General features: G+C 34.0%; 1 pseudogene; it reads left to right on the top strand.

Moving 5' to 3' along the window:
- The first annotated feature begins 1,611 nt into the window (after window positions 1-1,611).
- Window positions 1,612-4,218, top strand: LOC130725710 (inactive poly [ADP-ribose] polymerase RCD1-like; annotated as a pseudogene).
- The last annotated feature ends 19,677 nt before the right edge of the window (window positions 4,219-23,895 follow it).

Genomic DNA, 23,895 nt, shown 5'->3' with positions numbered 1-23,895 from the left:
AATATTCCAAACTTATATGTATATTTTGCCTCTACGAGTGAAACTTTCTGGATCCGTCACTGGTCTCACATTATGATTTTTTTTATAAATAGAGATCTCTATTCGAAAAATGCATGTAAAAGAGAGAATCAGTGAAAGGTTTGTCTGGGTTTACTCTTTGTGTTTGTTTCTGTGTTTTGATGCTTAGGTATAATTTTGAAGCCATCTCTGTTTTTTCATTCCATTCTTTTTCCATTGAAAGTTTGAGTCAGTTCTTGTGTTTTTCATTTTTTGGTGTCAATTTCATTTTCTGGTTTGGGCTTGAGTTCAAGAGATTTGAGTTGGTTTCTGGTATTCTATGTGATTGAACCACTTTTTTCATTTATTTTCTGTCAATTTTTCGGGGATGATTTCACTATGGAAAGCAGTGTTGATACATACTGCGGGATTCTTTTGAGAATATTTTTCCCAAAGCCTTTTCTATTTTTTCATTTCAGGCTTTTTCCTTTCATAGTTTGAGTAACTTATTGTGTTTTGCAAATTTTTTGTGTCGATTTAATTTTTTGACTCGATGCTTGAGTTTAGTTGATTAAAGTAATTAAGCTTTAGTTGTTCCGTGTCTGAAGTCTGAACCCATTTTTTCTTTCATTTTCATGATTCCTTCGGGTTTGATTTCACTATGGAAAGCAGTGTTAATACTTAATACATATATAGTGTGGGAATTTTTTTCCTGAAGTCTTCTTAATTTTTATTTTCATTCAAAATTTGAGTGATTTCTTAAGTTTTTCCAAATTTTCTTGTCGAACTCTTTTTTTTTGGCTTCAGTTCAATAAATTGGAGTCTAGTTATTTTTTTTTTGTTTTTTCCTTGTCACTTCTTTGGGATGATTTTGCTATGGAAAACTGGTTGATAGTGTTGAAATATTTGGTTTTTGTTTTGATTTTTCAAAGGGTGCATTTGGCTCGGGTTGGTCACTCCTTTAGCCTTGTTTTTTAAATTTTGTGAAGTGCTATTATTATATTATTATTATTATTATTATTTTCAATTTTTTATAGTATTAAATTACAATACCATAACTGAGATTTTTTTGTGTGCAGGGCGTGTGCAATTTGAACTCTAACAAGCAACATTGCCAACAAAATGAGATTGGATGATTGTGAAAGCAAAAGCACAATTGTTGGTCCTCGTATGTAGTGGAAATTCCTATCTTAGCTATTATTTGAACTATAAGAAAAGTGAAAGACCTAAACGTGTGATGTTCTACAATAATGGTGAATGGTTTGACTATCCTAAAGACGTTGTTGACTTGGTTAAGAATGATTTTGAAATAAAAAAGTCAATCGTGGAAATATGTTTAAATGGTCGTGATCTTATGCTGGATTTTTTACACATGTGTCAGGTGGACTTGAAAACTGGATTTCAACAACCCATTTCTTGGATTGATGAGGCAAGGGACTGCTTTTTTCCTGAAGTACATGCCGCTTATGATGAAGAATCTTATATATTTGAACAAGATGATATGAAATTACATGTTGAAATCAAAGTGAATGGGGTTGATGAAATTAAGTTGAGAGAGTGTAGTGGAGAGTCCAATGCCTTAGTTAAGGATTCTCAAGTAAAAGTTGTAAATAGGATGAATATAATGGATTGTGGATATGTTGGTGAGTTAGGTTTAGTTTCTTACATTGAATCTATACATGGGAAATTGAGTTTGGGTTTTGTGCGAGAGCTGTTCCTCCATGGAATGAGTACTTTTTCAAGCACTGATTTTGTGATAGTTGAGACATATCGTTGCTCAGGTGCATCAACGCAAGCCCGGTTGGAGCTATTCCAAACACAGGTTGGAATTACAAAAAAAATTCATGGGGATGCTAATGTTCGATATGCTTGGCTTTCTTTTTCTGAAGAAGAATTATCTACAATGATGGAGTGTGGACTTGGGTATTGTATGCTATCTGCAACCAATTGCACATACAGCACCGGTGTTCTTCTGGCAGCTGTTACTTGCCCTTATGCCAGGTTAGTTTTCATATGATCTAATTAATTTGAAAATAAAATCTTTTACACACTAATAATAATATTTGATTTTTCCATATTTACAGTGCACGCTATTGTGATATCGACAAATATGGTGTTAGACACTTAATCCTTTGTCATGTAATAATGGGGAACATGGAGCTTCTTCATCCTAGCATTGACACCGGAACTCGTCAATTTCAACCTATCAGCTCTAAATATGATAACGGGGTTGATGACATCCAAAGCCCAAAATACTAATAGTATGGAATATGAACATAAATACTCATATTTATCCAGAATTTATTATTAGTTTTAAGGTCAATGAGGATGCTAAAGGTAAACATTGTTCCTTTAATTTATTTTTATATTTCCTTCGGTACTTTTTTTGTTGATATATGTTTTGGACATATGTTTTCTTAGCATAAATAAGTTACACATTTTGATATTACCTAATGAGTACTCAACAAAAGTTGATCAAAGACAAACTGATTGATATCTATAGTTCATTGTTCCCATTTAATTGGATGAAAAAGTTCTCAAAGATTTCGGCATTAAGAAATTGAGTTACATCAATACACTTTTATCTACTTGTGGTTGGACTCTCTCTCTCACTCTCATATTCTGTAGATTGATCACTTTACTCTGGTTGATTCGACTTGCTTTTGATTTTTTCCAGATCTATTATTTTTTGATGGATTGAAATACCTCTTGCGCTCTCCATTAATTTTTATTTGGCTTGTCAGCAAAAATAATTTACTTCTCTTTGATTCAACGAAATACTCAGTCATATATATATATATATATATATATACACTTACTGCTAAGTAAGTTGTTGTTTTTTTATAAGTCAAATTGAATTCAAACAAAACACAAAACCCAAATAAAAAAAATAGATACAAGAGAAAAAATGTAACCACAAGCAAGGGAACCAAAAGCAAAACTAAACCAAATCACTTAGCAGCAGAAAAACAAATTCAGTTTATATAGTAATATATGATGCTTTTTTACAGGCCATTTTTATGGAATTGTGGGAGATAAAAATCTTTTTGGGGCCAATTCTTATGGTCATGGTTGTAGTGGCTTATTGGAGTCAGCATCTTTGGTTGATAATGTAAGTTACTTGTTGATGAGTTTTGCATTTTATGTTTTTTCAAGCTTTCAAAGGCAATGTTAATACCATTTTCTGAATTGTTCTTTTCATCTAAAATCTTTTCCTCATCCGTATTAATTTATCTTGATCTGAAAGATATAGTCATGTACATATTTTTTTCCCGTGATTTTGTACATTTAATTCATCTCACCTTAAAAATATGCAGCTCTTTAAGATATTATTGTTTTACAAACTCATTTTTTTTAATTTCCTCTAGTGTTTTATGTGCGAGGTTAGTTGCTTGATAAACATATTCATGTGTTCATAAACAACTTGTTGGGGTTTCGTGCTTTTTAGATTTGTGTTTTGGTTTTAAAGCCTATAATGTTTATCTTAAATGCCTATATCAATAGCTTTTTTTGACTATGAGATACCTCAGGGAATAATTTCTAGTAGGGTTTCTAGGACCCCAAACATTCCGAAATCTCCTTGGCTGCCTTTTTCTATGCTTATCGCTGCTCTAAGTGATAAGGTTGATGCAAATGATATGAGTCTTATAAGAGAACATTATGAACTATACAAGGTTTGTTCAAATGCTCCAATTCTTTCTCGTCTATCTTCATTGATTAAATGTCTCTAATATATCATGCCATTCTAATTTAGGTTAAGCAGGTTTCCCGTGATGATCTTGTGAAAGTGCTGAGATTAATAGTTGGAGATAATGTATTGAGAACTACAATAACAAGTCTTCAATTCAAGGGTACAAACAATTTTTTTCCACAAGATTTAATAAGTTATAATTTTTCATATTGACTTTGAATTATTGTTCTTATGCATTGTCTTATGTTGTGCTTATACCTTCCCAAGAGAGTTTTTTTTTTTTTACTTCGGGTTGCACCCTCCAGGAGTTAATCCCTGGACCTCCCCCACCCAACATATATGTCCCCAAACTCTTACCACTTGAACTAACATTCAGAGACCGATCGAAAGTTATTTTATAAATATAATAATAAGCTTCATTTATTTGACAAGCAAATTGTAAAATCTTATGTTCAGTCTTATGTTATGTGGTAATTATGCCTCATAAACGTTTAATTGATTGCTTGCAGATACCATCCCATGATGAATAGGGAGACTCAACTTAACCACAATGATGGCCGACTATCCATGAGAAGCTGAAGAACTTTCCATTGAGTTAACTATTCTCAACTTTTTATTTAACAATCAATATGAAGTGATATTGTCTGCTCATTGGCAAAGTGTTTTACCATTATCTTTTGTCATTTGTTTCTGCTTGGTATTATGGCACATGCTTTCTACTAGAATTTTATTAGAGGTTTGTTTTGTATCTCATGGATTAGACACTTTATGTGATCGGTTTCTAACAAAATTTATTTGTGGGATATTCGCAATTTTATTCTTCAAAATGAGCACACTTCGTAGTTTGTATTGTACTTGTATACTCTCTATCATTGGCTCATTGTTGGACACACTCCATTGACACCATCACACATTTGCAATCTCCTACTAATTTACCACGCTTCGTTGTGGTTTGTGCCACCTGACATCCTCTGTCATTGCCATGACCACTGTCTGACAAATTCGACCACAACCTCAAACTAGTGTTGTTGCCATACACCCTCTGACGTTGTATAACATATGGTGGAATGTGTTTGGAGAGTTCGACGGTGGTAAATGGCGATAGTGGGGGTGGGTTATTGGTGGTGAGGATCAACATTATACAAAGGTTGTATGGTGGAGAGTGTTAGATGAGGATAAAGAGTACCATGCGGCAACTGCAACAATAGGTGTTGGTTATGACAATGATGTAGGTAGAGGTGTTTATGGTGCTTAAGGGTGCCAACGCGTGGTCATGCATGTGGTTCAATAATACGGTTAACAACTAACTTTTTGTAAGTTAAAAGGAATAAACTACAAAGTTTTAAATTTGGGATTCATTCAAATTCAATGAGTGTCGATCGCAATGGGGGGTTTTGAGTGTCTGGATTGAAATTGAGTTCAATCCTTAAGAACCGTCAAACTTAAGTAGAAAAATATTTGACTTACGTCATACACAAATTTAATAAAAAATTGATTAAACAAGTATACGTAGCTTGTGAGATGAGTTCTGCAGTGAAGATTAAGCTAAAATTAAAGCAACAAAGATATGAGTCTTACTGCAAGTTAAGTTTATTACTAGTATTTCAACTAATGAATACAATCTTAGTTACGTACAGGGTGTAAATAATCATTAAACATCTATATAGATAATGATCACTTGCGCATTTATCACATACAACAAATGCATCATATATATATATATTTAATTTGTTGAATTTAATTTTTATATATAGGCATATAGCTATAATTCTGTGTATACATAACTTATTAATTGTATTTTGCATTCTTTTGGAGTGGCTGGTTGACCTTTATGATTCATGCATAGCTGCACATCCCATAAGCACATGAATCACCTTTCTTGCACTTGTTGCCACATCTTCCACAATGGTTCTTATCAAACAGAGGATTCACACACTTTCCCCTGCAACATATCTCCGAGTACCTGCATTTGTTTCCATACCAACCACAGTTGTTTCTGTATGTTGAAACATTCACACATTTCTTCGAACAACAATTAGGCCCTAGGCTACCCTTTACACGGCAAACTCTCGGGTATTTATAACAAGTCATGATCCCCTGCTCGTACTTATAATGGCGCCCATCGAAGCCGCCTCGTAGAGAGGCAGCTGATGCTTCACTTTCAGGGATTTTGGTTGCACTGATTTTTAACAGAAGTGAAGAATTGTGATTCTTTGTGTGGTGTTTGTGAATCAGCAGCTATGACCAAAGGCACAATAAGCGTGGTCAGCAGAATGAAGAGGGTGTGAAGGGACTTCATTTTGTGGAGAGATCACTAGATAGAAATTAAGTTGAATCAAGCTAAGGAGGCTAATTAAAGGCATAGAGTTGAATGGAGAAGAAGTGAAAAAATATGAATGGTTTTGATGGAGATAAAATGGATCACTTCGCAGCTATTTATAGGGAGAAGAAATGGAGGTTCAAAAAACTTATTAGGTAATCGTATGAACTTGAAAGTTACAAATATATAGTGTGCTAGTGGAATGGTCTAATTCTATGGTAAAATTAGGCTTCTTTACAAGTATAAACTGTGGGAGGTGTGGGAAGAAATATGGGTTTTCAAAGATGTGCTGCCAAGGTAAGTGCGTGACAATCGAGGTTCATTGTGGGAGATGTGGTAACAAGTGTGACAATCGAGGTTCATGTGTTTATGGGATGTGCAGCTATGCATAGAGGATTGAATTTCACATTCTTTGGATCAAGAGCTATAGTATGACAATACCATGACCAATAAAGCAGTCATATCTCTGCTACGGGTTTATACTTTATAGTATATATTAATTGAAGTGCATTTATTTGGTGTATTCAGTTTAAATATTATTTCCTTGGAATTGGTTATTGGTTGTTTATATATGAAATAAACAAATAAATAACTATATATAATACTCCAATTTCTATGGTTTATGTTAATATTATGTTTCTTTTTAAAGCAACATATGATTTAATCATATGATTATACTATCATATCTTATTTCATTTTTTTTTTGACAAGCCAAAGAAAAGATGCATTAAAACAGCACAAGGTGTGCAAGAAGAAAGTTTACATTGTTCATGACCCCCATGTTCTAATAGCATTAAGAACCACAGGCAGCCAAGGAAAAAACAAAAATCATAACAGACATAGCAGAAGGTTTCCAAAATAAAGGAGCAGTGAGCTATACTAATAGCTCATCACTATACAATAACACCAGCCCATTTGTAAGACATCCCTTAAGGCCGATGAAGATATAATTAATGTAAACCTTAGCTCCCCATCATACAGATCAGAGGCTCCTTGTCCCACTCATAGAAAGATGATTTGAAACTTTGCATCAAAGATTTGAGGCACAGCCAAGACCTCAATTTCACCATATCCACTACCTCTTCCAAATTCACTTGTTCGCCTTTGAAAGCCACTGCATTCTTGTGAACCCAAATGCTCTAAATAACAGCAAGCCAAATTGTTTTCCAGCACAACCTTTGTTTTTTGTTTCTTCCCCACATTTCATGATGCGCAAGATGAATGTTATGGTCAATTGGTAATGCTGTTTCCACCCTTAACCATGCATAACAGCTCATCCATATCCTATATGAGACATTGCATCCAAAGAAAAGATGTCCAGCACTCTCCAACTGCTGAGAACAAAAGAAGCATGCACCATTTCTATTGCTGTCCACAGCCACTCCTCTCCTGAGTAAATTATCCAACGTTGGCAGCCTTCCGAGAGCAACTCTCCACACAAGGCAAATAACCTTGGAAGGAGCCAAACCCTTCCACAGCTCCTTGAAAAAAATGTTGCTGTCAACATGAGGGAATTGAGCCAAGTATGCTGATTTCACTGAATATCTCCCCTCTGGTTCACACCTCCAGAGCCATGAGTCCTTCACGTTCCTCTGAATCTGAACTGAAGATAACACCTACAGTAAACTGTCAAAAATATGCTTCTCATGCACGAACAAATTTCTCCTCCACCGCAGCTTCCAATCCCATCCAGCCACCCCCCATTTCCCCATCTCAGCCACTGTTGAATCCTTTTGCACAGACACATTGTACAGCCTATTAAATTTCTGTTTTAGACACTCATCCCCAACCCAACTCTCTCCCCAAAACCCCACTGAACTTCCGTCCCCCACTACCCTCTTTATATTTTCTTGTATCCAGCCCCTCTTCTCACTGCACTCCCCTATAATCCCTAGATCCTTCCACCAATTTGACCCTTTCCCAAAACATGACTCTTCGCCAACCCATACTTTAGCCCCATATTTCGACCCGAGGACCCTTCCCCACAAACTATCTCTCTCACTCAACAACCTCCACCTCCACTTACCCAACAAGGCCCTATTAAACGCTACAATGTCTCTCACCCCTATACCTCCCTGTTCCTTTGGCCTACACACCCTATCCCAACTTACCCATGGAATTTTCCTCACATCCTCACTTCGCCCCCACAAAAATCTTCACTGCAACTTCCTGATATTATAAGCAACAAACAATGGAATTTTATAGAAAGATAGATAAAAGAGAGGGATAGAACTAAGTTCCGAGTTCAAGAGGCAAAGACGACCGCCAAAAGAGAGGTGCTTCATCTTCCAAGGGGTCAATTTCTTTTTCACCCTCCTGATCACTGGTTCCCATGTGGCCGCCTATGTAACTTTCATCTTATGTTTGACTACTATTCATGATTCTTATAGTGCTCAACATTATTTCATTATCTGCATACCAAACAGACTTTTAAAGAATAGAGACTAAGTCGCATGTAAGTCAAACTTTAGTGCAGTAATTCACTTTTGCCTTAAAAACTAAAAAGTTAATATTACAAAAAAAACTCACATCTTGATATAATTCATTATATTATAATGGGCACACCTATGAAGAAAATTCACACAAACTAGTGAATATTGAATAATCGGTAAAAAACTTCTAACTCATGATCCCATCTACAATAGTCACATAAGCCAATATCATCAGCATCATCAGCATCATCATCGTCATCATCTATTAATGCCCATCGACCCGTCTTCACTCTCCACCCTTTACAAGTGCTCTTGGAATTACAGAGAGGGCTCTGATTGCGCTTGAGCATTCCATTATTTTTCCACATAGAGTCCAATAACTTTTTCACTTTGTTTCTGGAGCTTACGACACACTTGGACTTCCTCAAAAAATGCATATGTTCAAGTCCTTGTTTTTTTAAATCATCATCTTCAGACCATAATGAAATCATACCAAACACATATTTTGCTTCCTTGTGACCCTTTTGAGCGACTTCCTTCAAGATCTCAAGACCGTCAATCTTTCTATTTAGATAACCAAAATATTTCAGAAACCCTTCTCTAAACAAGCTCTCTATGTTACCATATTTCTTGCAGCGGTTCAGGAACGATGATACTTTGTCATTGGGAAGCCACTGGATTAACGGGAATGTGTCCAAAGAAACTCTACGCCAAACATAGCTATCTTCAGTAGCGTCAAGAAAATCTTTACAACACATTTTGATAGTGTGAAGATCGATAAAGGAGTGTGATGCCACGATTGCAACCACCTTTATTAACAGGTCTCTTGAAAGCGTTGTTATGGGAGCAGTGGAGCATGGACTTTTATAACAAGTGCGACGTCTCTTACTCCTTGCCTTCTTCACGAGTCTTGAATAAGTGTCCTGCGGTGAATGCTCAACATGAGCAGCTACACGTGCTCTACAAGCGGATCCAGAAGGTGGAATGCATGATGTAGAACGACCCGCAAAGCCACCACCTCTAGCTTTAACCATATCTACAATAAAATAAAGCAATTTAGTCAAAATATTTATATCATTAAACTAAGCATTCAAACAATACATAGAAGTCTAATAGATCTCTTGATTTAAAGATACCACATTCTACTTTCAAAAAAAAAAATACAACATTCTAGTTTTTTTTGTGTGTATTCATGGTTCCGGAAATTTGAATTCAGTTGTTTAATCTATCTTAAGACAAAACACTACCTAATTATACAACTAAAATAGTACAAATAATGTTTAAATATATATACAGAATGAAGCACAAAAAAATAAAATTAAAGCATGAGGAAAAATTTTACAAACTTAACAAATTGGCAGAAGACGTCCTTCAAAATATCAAAACAAATCCCCAAATTCCCACACTTCGTATTAAAAAGGGTACAAACACAAAGAAGAACACAAACTGACTCTAATTTGCTGAACTCAAGCACAAAATTGAAAAATGAAGTTGACACGAAAATTTTGCAAACCATAAAAAATCACAAAAAATAAATAAATGGAAAAACACATATAGGCTTCAGAATTTTACCTGAGCCTCAAATGCGTACTAAAAGAACACTGAGAATGCACCTTAGACAAACTTTTCACTGGTTAAGTTTACTCTCCTCTGCTGGCTGAAGTAGTTGGTCTAATTATTTATACTGAAAATCCGTAAAGAGGAACGTTGAGAATTCAGCAGGATATGGAAGCAAATGAGGTCAAAGGAAGATGGTTAATGGTTTTTTCTTTCTTTCTAATTGATATTTTTAAATCTATCTATATATATATATGAAAATAATGTTTCCTTCTAGAAGCCTATGCCACATGACACCCCCAAATTCTCCCAATTTCCCTCCAAGAAAAAAAAATCCTTCCTTTTTTTTTTTCCAACAGAAACCCACATGACTCACATAATTATTGTTATCTAATTTAATTTTCAGTTTTCTTTGATGTTATTTTAATAGTGCCCGTTCCAAGGTGGTTATTCTGAGATATTAGACGTCGATGAACAAAGAACTGAGACAACCAAGGTAACGTACCAATAATAAATACAACGACTTAGTATTGTGGTTTTTTTTCCTGTTTATGAATGACCTTATTAGAATATTAACTTGTGTTTTTATCTTATAGTTTTGTACTCTAGGAAAACACTTCCCCCAAACAAAGTGTACTGGACTCATCATGTGTTGGAACGCCAGGATCAACTGGCAGGACTATTGGGATGAAAACAAAGGCTTTGGTTGATATAACTGACGATACTCAGATGTCAGCAACCAAGTTTCCAAAATTGGTTAAACAGGAAAAAGAAGATTAAGGGAGATGAGAAGATATCAGTCTTTTTACATTGAGTTTTTAATTTAAAGTTTTTCTATTAGTTGTCTTTGTTTTGTTAAAGATTGAAGCTCATGGGTCCCTTTAAGATTTGTTATTTGCACTGTTAATTTCAATTTTTGAGAGATTTAATGCATTCTTATTAATGTCATCTTTTCTTATTTTTCCTCTTATCTATTGTCATTTGTTTTAATTTCTTTTCCTTCATGAATGAGTGTAATTTCAATATAAAATGCAAGGAAAAGAATTCAAACATAACCCTTCCACACCTTCTTCAGCTTTACTCACAGTTAAGAAGGAATATAATTTAGATAGGTCAAGGAACTTAACTGAGCAAATAGGTAGAGAAATCACTGGTACGGTGATATTTTTCCTATTGTGGCATATTAAAATCAAAGTAAATGCATTTCAATCGAAACATTTTGATCAAAGCAATTACTCATTTCAATCTCTCCAATCACTACCTAAAGTCAAAGCAATTAACTCTACCAATTACTCCTTTTTCCAAAATTGTAGTCAATGCATAATCAAAATTCCTGCATTATAATTGAATGCAAAATTATGAATCATAATAAACTCTCTACAAAAAATAACAAATTAGTAAAAATATTTGAATTCCTTTTTAATTTAATTTAATAAAAAACCAAATTAAGAAGGAATTCAAACATAACCCTTCCACACCTTCTTCAGCTTTACTCACAGTTAAGAAGGAATATAATTTAGATAGGTCAAGGAACTTAACAGAGCAAATAGGTAGAGAAGTCACTGGTACGGTGATATTTTTCCCATTGTGGCATATTAAAATCAAAGTAAATGCATTTCAATCGAAACATTTTGATCAAAGCAATTACTCATTTCAATCTCTCCAATCACTACCTAAAGTCAAAGCAATTAACTCTACCAATTACTCCTTTTTCCAAAATTGTAGTCAATGCATAATCAAAATTCCTGCATTATAATTGAATGCAAAATTATGAATCATAATAAACTCTCTACAAAAAATAACAAATTAGTAAAAATATTTGAATTCCTTTTTAATTTAATTTAACAAAAAACCAAATTAAGAAGGAATTCAAACATAACCCTTCCACACCTTCTTCAGCTTTACTCACAGTTAAGAAGGAATATAATTTAGATAGGTCAAGGAACTTAACTGAGCAAATAGGTAGAGAAGTCACTGGTACGGTGATATTTTTCCCATTGTGGCATATTAAAATCAAAGTAAATGCATTTCAATCGAAACATTTTGATCAAAGCAATTACTCATTTCAATCTCTCCAATCACTACCTAAAGTCAAAGCAATTAACTCTACCAATTACTCCTTTTTCCAAAATTGTAGTCAATGCATAATCAAAATTCCTGCATTATAATTGAATGCAAAATTATGAATCATAATAAACTCTCTACAAAAAATAACAAATTAGTAAAAATATTTGAATTCCTTTTTAATTTAATTTAACAAAAAACCAAATTAAGAAGGAATTCAAACATAACCCTTCCACACCTTCTTCAGCTTTACTCACAGTTAAGAAGGAATATAATTTAGATAGGTCAAGGAACTTAACTGAGCAAATAGGTAGAGAAGTCACTGGTACGGTGATATTTTTCCCATTGTGGCATATTAAAATCAAAGTAAATGCATTTCAATCGAAACATTTTGATCAAAGCAATTACTCATTTCAATCTCTCCAATCACTACCTAAAGTCAAAGCAATTAACTCTACCAATTACTCCTTTTTCCAAAATTGTAGTCAATGCATAATCAAAATTCCTGCATTATAATTGAATGCAAAATTATGAATCGTAATAAACTCTCTACAAAAAATAACAAATTAGTAAAAATATTTGAATTCCTTTTTAATTTAATTTAATAAAAAACCAAATTAAGAAGGAATTCAAACATAACCCTTCCACACCTTCTTCAGCTTTACTCACAGTTAAGAAGGAATATAATTTAGATAGGTCAAGGAACTTAACTGAGCAAATAGGTAGAGAAGTCACTGGTACGGTGATATTTTTCCCATTGTGGCATATTAAAATCAAAGTAAATGCATTTCAATCGAAACATTTTGATCAAAGCAATTACTCATTTCAATCTCTCCAATCACTACCTAAAGTCAAAGCAATTAACTCTACCAATTACTCCTTTTTCCAAAATTGTAGTCAATGCATAATCAAAATTCCTGCATTATAATTGAATGCAAAATTATGAATCGTAATAAACTCTCTACAAAAAATAACAAATTAGTAAAAATATTTGAATTCCTTTTTAATTTAATTTAATAAAAAACCAAATTAAGAAGGAATTCAAACATAACCCTTCCACACCTTCTTCAGCTTTACTCACAGTTAAGAAGGAATATAATTTAGATAGGTCAAGGAACTTAACTGAGCAAATAGGTAGAGAAGTCACTGGTACGGTGATATTTTTCCCATTGTGGCATATTAAAATCAAAGTAAATGCATTTCAATCGAAACATTTTGATCAAAGCAATTACTCATTTCAATCTCTCCAATCACTACCTAAAGTCAAAGCAATTAACTCTACCAATTACTCCTTTTTCCAAAATTGTAGTCAATGCATAATCAAAATTCCTGCATTATAATTGAATGCAAAATTATGAATCGTAATAAACTCTCTACAAAAAATAACAAATTAGTAAAAATATTTGAATTCCTTTTTAATTTAATTTAATAAAAAACCAAATTAAGAAGGAATTCAAACATAACCCTTCCACACCTTCTTCAGCTTTACTCACAGTTAAGAAGGAATATAATTTAGATAGGTCAAGGAACTTAACTGAGCAAATAGGCAGAGAAGTCACTGATACGGTGATATTTTTCCCATTGTGGCATATTAAAATCAAAGTAAATGCATTTCAATCGAAACATTTTGATCAAAGCAATTACTCATTTCAATCTCTCCAATCACTACCTAAAGTCAAAATAATTAACTCTACCAATTACTCCTTTTTCCAAAATTGTAGTCAATGTATAATCAAAATTCCGGCATTATAATTGAATGCAAAATTATGAATCGTAATAAACTCTCTACAAAAAATAACAAATTAGTAAAAATATTTGAATTCCTTTTTAATTTAATTTAATAAAAAACCAAATTAAGAAGGAATTCAAACATAACCCTTCCACACCTTCTTCAGCTTTACTCACAGTGAAGAAGGAATATAATTTAGATAGGTCAAGGAACTTAACTGAGCAAATAGGTAGAGAAGTCACTGGTACGGTGATATTTTTCCCATTGTGGCATATTAAAATCAAAGTAAATGCATTTCAATCGAAACATTTTGATCAAAGCAATTACTCATTTCAATCTCTCCAATCACTACCTAAAGTCAAAATAATTAACTCTACCAATTACTCCTTTTTCCAAAATTGTAGTCAATGTATAATCAAAATTCCTGCATTATAATTGAATGCAAAATTATGAATCGTAATAAACTCTCTACAAAAAATAACAAATTAGTAAAAATATTTGAATTCCTTTTTAATTTAATGTAATAAAAAACCAAATTAAGAAGGAATTCAAACATAACCCTTCCACACCTTCTTCAGCTTTACTCACAGTTAAGAAGGAATATAATTTAGATAGGTCAAGGAACTTAACTGAGCAAATAGGTAGAGAAGTCACTGGTACGGTGATATTTTTCCCATTGTGGCATATTAAAATCAAAGTAAATGCATTTCAATCGAAACATTTTGATCAAAGCAATTACTCATTTCAATCTCTCCAATCACTACCTAAAGTCAAAGCAATTAACTCTACCAATTACTCCTTTTTCCAAAATTGTAGTCATTGCATAATCAAAATTCCTGCATTATAATTGAATGCAAAATTATGAATCGTAATAAACTCTCTACAAAAAATAACAAATTAGTAAAAATATTTGAATTCCTTTTTAATTTAATTTAATAAAAAACCAAATTTCGCAAATCAACTTTTTTCACAATAGAATTAGAAAAGATTTCTTTTTTAATTATTTTAATTTTAATCTAGATGATTAAGTTAGCATATTTTCGAAATATTATATCATAATTTTTTTGAGAACAAATTATATCATCATAGAGAATCATATAAAAATCATAATTATTTATCATATATCATATTATGGTATGACTACTTTTATTTTGGAAGTTATATTATGGTCTGATATCACTAACATTTAATGTGGAATCAATCGGGATATTAAATCACTTTTTATAATAAGAGTACATCATTCTATCAATAATTTGTCTATCACAAGCAACAAGTGCTTAACCTAATGGATTTCCCGGTTTCTGCAGCTCCAACAACACCAACCTTTGAAGATCAAGAGTACGTTGATGCAATCAAAGAGGCCAGCCAACTAGCTTTAGGAGATCAATTAAGAAAGTTGTTTGTTTCAATCCTCATGACAAATTCTATGCGCAACCCATTCGACGTGTGGAATAGTACATGGAAACTATTGGCTAAGGGGATTGAACATGAATATTGCACATCTCTTAAGAAACCATGTATGATTCTAACTTTTGTTTTTGTTTGGTAGACCCACATTATTATTACTTTTAATTTATTCTTATCTTTTCCAGATATGATAATTGAAGACTCTGACTTGAAGAAATTGTGCCTTCTACAAATTGACCATCATCTTCAGTCTAATGGGAAGTGTCTGAAAGAATTTACAAGTTTCTCAGCTATTGATCTGTACGACGTTAATCACTTCACTTTATAGATCAATTGTGTAGTCCAAGAAATTCTGGATGTCGGTGATATCCATGAGATGTCACAAATTGTCACACATTATTAAAATGTTCTTCATGTTAAATTGTTCACAGCATTCTTAAATTTACTTGGCTGTGAATTTTTTTTTTTGAGTGTTATTGGTTTTTTTTTACGTGTTTCTTCTTCATGTAAAAGATGAAGCTTTGTCATTTAATAAAAAAAATTAATTCCAATCAAGGTGTCCTTTCAATAGTTCGTTAGAATTCATGTTTTTAATTTATTCATCATTAAATGTCCAAAATCTTCACTAAGTCTATACATGAAAAGATTTGATTTAAAAAACAACCATATAAAAAACTTAACCATATTTGACTTGAATCAATTTAATAATGCCATTTAATGCTCAAAATTTATACTCAGGCAACAATTAGTTGACTTCTTAAATGATATAAACAATATAGAATTCTTTATTTTGTACACATCAAAACAAGAACTTTATTAGAAAGCATGGAACATGTGACGCTCTATAAAATAAAACCAGCAACATTATTTTTTTAATTTATTTTTTGGTACAACCCACAACCTGTTGATAACAGTCAGTGTAGAACAAAAATAAAACACAGTCCACCATCCATCATGTACACACACGCCCAGCCCAAATTGACCATTCAAGGCAATCCAACATTCCTGCACCACTGATATCATTAAACAAAATCCATCACTCATTATCAAATCCTATAATCATGTTGAAATAATATCATTTCCCTGCACAAATTGCACAAATTGTGCAATTTGAAATTAAGAATAATTAATTCCTAATTAATATTTCTTTATGAAAGTTCATTGTCACAAACCGACAAAATCCTTATTTCCTAATCTGGAAATAATGAAACAACATTACCAATACATTCCTCTAACTTGAGCATGATAGTACCTGCTTGATAATTTCTACAACTTGAGCAACATTTGCTCAAACATGGAAGCTAGACAAGCTCGATGGAGGAGACGATTGATATTGAAAAATAAAAGAGAAAGCCAACCGCACATCAACCATCCAAACATAATCTTCACCGGTAAGAACTTATATCATTGATTTTTCAATAAATACGTACATCATACTTATAACCTAGAGAACCATGATCCAGATCATACCTAGACCAACCAACACCAACAAAACATCCTACATATGAACATACATATGCATCCAACAGCTAATCCAAACTGAGACCCTCCAGATCTCTTCGCAAGGAACCTACAAGAAGAGAATTTGTTGATTTTGAGTTGCTTTTATTGGTGCCTTTTGGCTACACTGCTAGAGCCTATAAATAACTTTGACAATGGCAGTTCCAATCACAAAATTAAGTACTGCATATTAATTTGAATAAACTAAGAAGTAATTGAATTCCGACAACAACTTATTATTATTTTTCTACAGGTCATCCATCAAACCAACAACTGCAGACTTCTAACTACTCCCCTATGTCTGACATTACAAACAACAGTATGTCTTTCTCAATTAGCTTCATGTCAATGCAGCTTCATGTCAATGCAGTTTTGGCAGTATCTCATTGTTTATTTTATCTGTAATCTTATATAGATGAAACCCCACTTAGTTGTGGTCGAAAGACACAGTTGGGAAGCATTCAGATTGAAGGAGATCTTATAAGTGAGTTTCATCTAACATAATATTATCCTCAAGCATTATTTGAAATTACTTTTTATTAATAAAATCATATATTAGATGCAGGTTACCAAACACCGATGCTAGAGAAAGCCAATGTTCCACAAAAAAGACGTAGTCAACCAAGAACTACATTAACAATTGGTTAGTACTTGCATTCAAATTTTATTTACTAATTTTTACATTGGCTTATGTCATGCAAAATAACAATTACTAAGCTAAGACAGCAAAATCCAGCAGGAAAAAATAACTACGACAACTTAAAGTCATCAGTTAAAGGAGATATGACGCCTATTGAAAATCATATCAAGGAGAAGATAACATTAAGGTAGTATATATGAAAGCTACTAACATTTATTTCCTAACTACTTTCAATGCATCTCATCTGCTAAATATTGCATGTTATTATATAAATGCAGGCAACCATTGAGGTCAGGCAAACATATTGTTCAAAGTGCGCAGTATTCTAATTACTCCCCTTTGTCTGACATCACTAACAACAGTATGTCTTTCACAAAAAGCTAAATTACAAGGCAATTTTGTTGTTACTATAAGTTACTTCATGACTATTCCGTTTAACTTAAATCCTTATTTAGATGAAATCCATCTGAGTTGTGCTCGAAAGAGACATTTCAGCGACATTCAAAATGAAGGAACAAGTTATCAAACAACAATGACTGAAGCATCAAATACGCCACAACAAAAGCGTAGCCAATCCAGAATTACAATAACCAATGGTTAGTACTTGCAGTGAAATTTAATTTAGGGAATTTTAAGCCAGTCTATGTCATGCAATATAACAATTACTAATTTCTGTCATCAAATTACTGCAGGAAAACTTAACTGTGACTATGCAAAGTCATTATTTAAGGAAAATATGTCCCCTACGGAAAATCGAAGCAGAAACAAGATGAAATTAAGGTAGCATCTATTACTACGACCATTTATTTCCAAATTTCATTCTATGAAAATCCTACGCTCATTGTGTTGTGTGCTTTTCTTCACGCAGCCAACCATTGAAATCAGGCAAGCATATTGTTCAAAGTAATCGAGTAGTTGATTGTACCACAAAAAATGCAGAAAACATACTTGGTTCTTCAAATATATACAGGAAGGGATCTAACCAGATTTCTATAAACCCGGACACATCTCAATTAGATTCGTCTATTCAACTAGAAGACATAAATAGATGGTAAGTAGTAATGCTTTACACTTAAAAAATGTGTAATTTTTTTACATCATAATATGCAAGGGCATACATAATGCATCCTAATCAATGTAGTGAGGCAGTATCTTTGGACAGAGATGTCGTTACTACAACAACTGCATTTGAATCAGTTATGAACAGCTCTAAAGCACCAAACATTGCTTCAACAAGTAAAGTAGCTGGACCATCTGTGTTAGTTTCAAATAACAATGCCAATGAAATTTACTCTTTGGCAGATAAAGAAGGTATTGCGTTGATCTATTCATACACATTAAAGTGCACACTAACAGTTTCAAGTTCATTTTACTATAATAAAGTTTTGACCAAAAGCATTACATTACCTTTACGGATCATGTTGGTTTTCATAACTTACATTTGTAAAAAACCCGCAGATGATGATCCATTCAGCGACAATGAAGAGTTGCTAGGTTAGTCAACTGTTCCGTGTGCAGGGATAAACTTTCCTATACTTATAGATCACTAGCAGTTACACCGTCATGTTACTGTAGTTGAGTTTTGACCTGAAATCATTACATTTAATTTACAGAATCTGTTGGTTACGATGACATAAATATAGGAGAACCGGCAGACTATGACCCATTCATTGACAATGACGAGTTGCAAGGTTAGTCAACTGTTCCGTATGCGCTTATAAACTATAATATACTTATACATAATGCCTTTTACACAAATGACATCTTCTATGGATATATAAATAACATTGTTTTATTTATTATTATTTGTAGATGTTAACTCAATGGATTTAATGGGCCACGTCTCTGAAACTGGTCAAGCAGCAGGTATTTACTGTTTTCATATCATACATTTATAATCTATATGGTTTTTGACATTTTGCATTTGTTTTCTACAAAAGCCTGCTGGGACATGGGAGATGCTGCTCATGAGTGTGATCATTGTGGAGCTATGTTCTGGTATGATGAAAGATTGCGAAGGAAAGTAAAGACAAAGAAACCAAAATTTTCACTATGTTGTTTGCAAGGGAAGGTTCAACTACCATTGCTCAAAGCTGCTCCTAAAGTTCTCCAAGACTTGCACACAAACGAAAACGATAAGAGTCGTCATTTCTTAAAGAACATAAGGATGTTCAATGGAATGTTTGCATTCACGTCTATGGCAGGGAAGGTGGACAAAAGCTTAAACAATGGTCGTGGTCCTCCAATCTTCCTGCTCGGAGGACAAAATTATCACTCTATTGGTAGTCTCATACCTCCCATTGGTCAAAGTCCCAAATTTGCACAGCTATATATTTATGACACTGATAATGAGGTTGCTAATGGGATACATGCTGTCAGGTATTCATAAAATTTTCAAATAGTAGTGTTCTTATTTAGTATTTTGAATTTACTCTTTTTGTAAGTGGTTATTATGTTAATTGGTTCACTTTTTGAACTGAAGGTCAAGTGGTGATGCTCATAAGTTGGATGCGCTCATTGTCGGAGAATTAAAGACGATGCTCGATGATAAGAACCCTTTAGTTAAGTCATACATATATGCCAGAGAAAGATTCGAAGGTGGAGATTTTTCTAACGTCAAACAGAGACTGATTCGCCGGAGGGACAAGGATGGTAGGAGGTATAACCTTCCCACAACATCTGAGGTTGCTGCGTTGGTTGTGGGTGACATAGATGCCTCTGTTGACAGAGAGATCATTGTTGAAACACAGTCCAGGATGCTCAAGCACATTGACCCTACATATCCGTCATATCTTGCACTTCAATATCCATTATTGTTTCCTCATGGAGAAGATGGATGGAGACCTGGAATTTTAACAAAAGATGCAGATGCACCTGGGCGAACTAGAAAAAAGGACGATATTACCCTGCGTGAGTTCTTTGCATACAGGTTGCAAGACAGAAAGGGAGAATCACCTATTTTACTTCAATCTAGGAGACTATAACAACAATTTATGGTGGACTCTTATACCATGGTTGAATATGATAGAATGCGATATTATAGAACAATTCAGCCGAAACTTCGTGTGGAACGTTACAAAGGGTTGCATGAGTGCTTGGTCCGAGGTGAAACAAATGCAGCTGCAACAGAGCAATGAATCATATTGCCGGCATCATTCACTGCAAGGCCAAGATACATGTTCAATAATTGCAAGGACTCATTTGCCATATGTAGGTATCTCGGATATCCTATCTTATTTATCACTATGACATGCAATCCTGAATGGCCAGAAATCAAGCGTTTCGTTGAGAAACGAGGATTGAAGCCTGAGGACAGACCCGACATACTATGCAAAATTTTCAAAGTAAAGTTGAACGAACTGATTTATGACTTGAAGAGCGGAAAAGTGTTTGGAAAAATTAGTGGATGTAAGTATATTTAATTATTTAGTATATTTATTTACACATTATTTCATTTAATGTAATTTATAATCTACTAGGCTAATAGTTTTCTATTATCTTTCTTATATTGATTGCAGATTCATGCACCATCGAATTTCAAAAACGAGGTCTTCCCCACGCCCACATTTTGCTCTTTGTCCATGCCAAATTCAAGCCAAAAACCCCCGAAGACATTGACAAAGTTATATGTGCAGAAATTCCAGACCATAACACAAATCCAGAATTATTTGCAGCTGTCCAAAGATATATGATTCACGGACCATGCGGTGCCGATAATTTGAAGTCACCGTGTATGGAGAATGGAAAATGCTCCAAGTGCTTTCCTAAAGAGTTTAGGATGAGGACCATGATTGATGATGAAGGTTTTCCTAAATATAGAAGAAGAGATGATGGAAGGACTGTCACAAAGGGTAAAACAGTGCTGGATAACAGATATGTTGTACCATAGAACCCATTCCTTCTTCAAAAATTTGGAGCTCACATTAATGTTGAGTACACATGTCAGACAAGTGCAATAAAATATCTTTTCAAGTATGTTCATAAAGGCAATGACAGAGTGACAGCTGAACTTTTTCGAACTCGGAATTCAGGTAATTCAAGTGAGGTGATTGATGAAATTAAAAATTTTTATGACTGCAGATACATCTCTGCATGTGAGGCAGCTTGGAGAATGTTTGAATTTCAGGTCCATTATAGAGAGCCTTCGGTTGTGAGGTTGCCATTCCACCTTCCAGGTGAACAGAGTGTTGTGTACAATGACAGTGAGACGGTTCAGGACGCAATTGACAAAGCCGATATGAAGCAAAACAAGTTTTTGGGTTGGATGGAGTCCAATAAAATTTATGCAGCTGGGCGAGACATTACTTATGCAGAATATCCCACAAAATTTGCTTGGAAAGATAATATAAGAGAATGGCGTCCTAGACAACAGGGTTTCTCAATTGGTAGAATTTCACATGTGCCACCATCATGCACTGAAGACTATTACTTAAGGCTTCTTTTGAATGTCCAAAAAGGTTGCACGAGTTATAAAGATATTATGACTGTAAAAGAAGTTATCTACAGTACTTTTAAGGAAGCGTGTCATGCTCTTGGATTGATACAAGATGATACAGAATTTGTAGATGCAATAAAAGAGGCCAGCTTCTGGGCATCGGGAGAATACCTTAGAAGACTGTTTGCCGTGTTGCTCATTTCTAACAACATGTCTAATCCGGAAGTTGTTTGGAATAAGTGTTGGCAAGAACTTTCAGAGGATATTCTCTATAGACAAAGGAGACATTTAGATTACCCAGGTGAACTCAAAGATTTTAGTTCCTTCTAAATTGAATTTAAGCTGCAAAATTAATCTATTTTATATTTGTGCAGAGTTAAATTTAAAGATGAGCAAAAAAGAAATCTAGCACTTGCAGAGATTGAGAAGCAGCTACAAAAAAATGGCAGGAGTCTACGCAATTTTGCATCTATGCCTTATCCTTCGGAAATGGATGTGGAAGACGCTGATCAAAGACTGATTATAGAAGAGTTGAATTACGATAGAAATGCTATGCGTGATTACTTGGAGCAATGCCTCTCTTCAATCACTGATGAACAAAGGATTGCATATGACAAAATACTTAATGCTGCCTATGGTAATAAAGGTGGATTTTTCTTCCTATATGGCTATGGTGGAACGGGCAAGACCTTTGTCTGGAACACGCTATCAGCATCAATTCTCTCAAGAGGTGATATTGTTCTCAATGTAGCTTCAAGTGGGATTGCTGCACTGTTGTTGGCGGGAGGACGTACGGCACATTCCAGGTTCAAGATTCCTATACCTATACATGCGGATTCAACATGCAACATAAAGCATAACCGCCCTCATGCTAAATTGTTGATAAAGGCAAAACTTATCATTTGGGACGAAGCTCCTATGATGAGTAAATGGTGTTATGAGGCTTTGGATAAGTGCTTGAGAGATATTTTGCGGTTTACACCAGGATACGACTGCAACTTGCCATTCGGAGGAAAAGTTGTGGTATTGGGCGGTGATTTTAGACAAATCTTACCTGTTATTCCAATGGCATCCAGGCAAGATGTCGTCAGTGCAACAATAAATTCATCCTATCTATGGCCTTTTTGTGAAGTTCTTTGTTTAACAAAGAACATGAGACTCTTGCAAGGATCTTCCTGCTCAAATGCATCAGATATAGCAGAATTTTCAAAATGGTTGTTGACTATAGGTGATGGAAAGGTTCGACAGCCTATTAATGGTGAATCTGAAATACAAATACCGGAAGAAATCCTTATAAAAAATTCTGAAAGTGGTTTTGAAGACTTAGTCAATTTCACCTACCCTGATTTGTTGCAGAACATGTCTAAATTAGACTACTTCAGGGAAAGAACTATTTTAGCCCCTATTATTGAATTAGTAGGAAAGGTCAATGATTACATGATGTCGCGGGTACCAGGAGAGGAAAGGGATTATTTGAGCTCTGATTCAATAAACAAAGAAGATGGCAATGCTGACAGCGAGTTCGATGCATTTTCCCCCGAGGTGTTGAATGGGATAAACGGTTCAGGACTGCCTCCACATAAGTTGACTTTGAAAACTGGAGTTCCAGTAATATTACTGAGAAACATCGATCAGTCCAACAGATTGTGTAATGGAACAAGATTGAAGGTAAGGAGATTTGGAGATCATGTAGTTCAGTGCACCATTCTAACAGGAACTAAAGCTGGAGATGTTGTTCTGATTCCTAGGATGAGCATGACTACGAATAACGCAAATCTTCCATTCCAATTTAAAAGAAGACAGTTTCCTATCTTCGTTTGTTTTGGTATGACTATAAATAAAGCACAAGGACAAACACTTGGGTGTGTAGGATTATATCTTCCAAGGCCAGTCTTCAGCCATGGACAATTATACGTTGCTCTATCTAGAGTAAAAAGCAAACAAGGACTACGGATCCTAATAGAAAATCATGATGATCTACCTTCTAACACAACAATTAATGTTGTGTACGAAGAAGTATTTGCAAATATAACTCCATAAGGTATGTTTAATATAGTACTGTATATTCATTTACATTTAGTATTATAAACATTTATGTGTTAATCCGTAAATTCTAACATGTA

The sequence above is a fragment of the Lotus japonicus genome, chromosome 6 (genome assembly GCF_012489685.1).
Source record: "Lotus japonicus ecotype B-129 chromosome 6, LjGifu_v1.2".
Classification (NCBI taxonomy): domain Eukaryota; kingdom Viridiplantae; phylum Streptophyta; class Magnoliopsida; order Fabales; family Fabaceae; genus Lotus; species Lotus japonicus.
The sequence above is the reverse complement of the archived record's forward strand: the minus strand, read 5'-3'. Positions and strand labels throughout refer to the sequence as shown.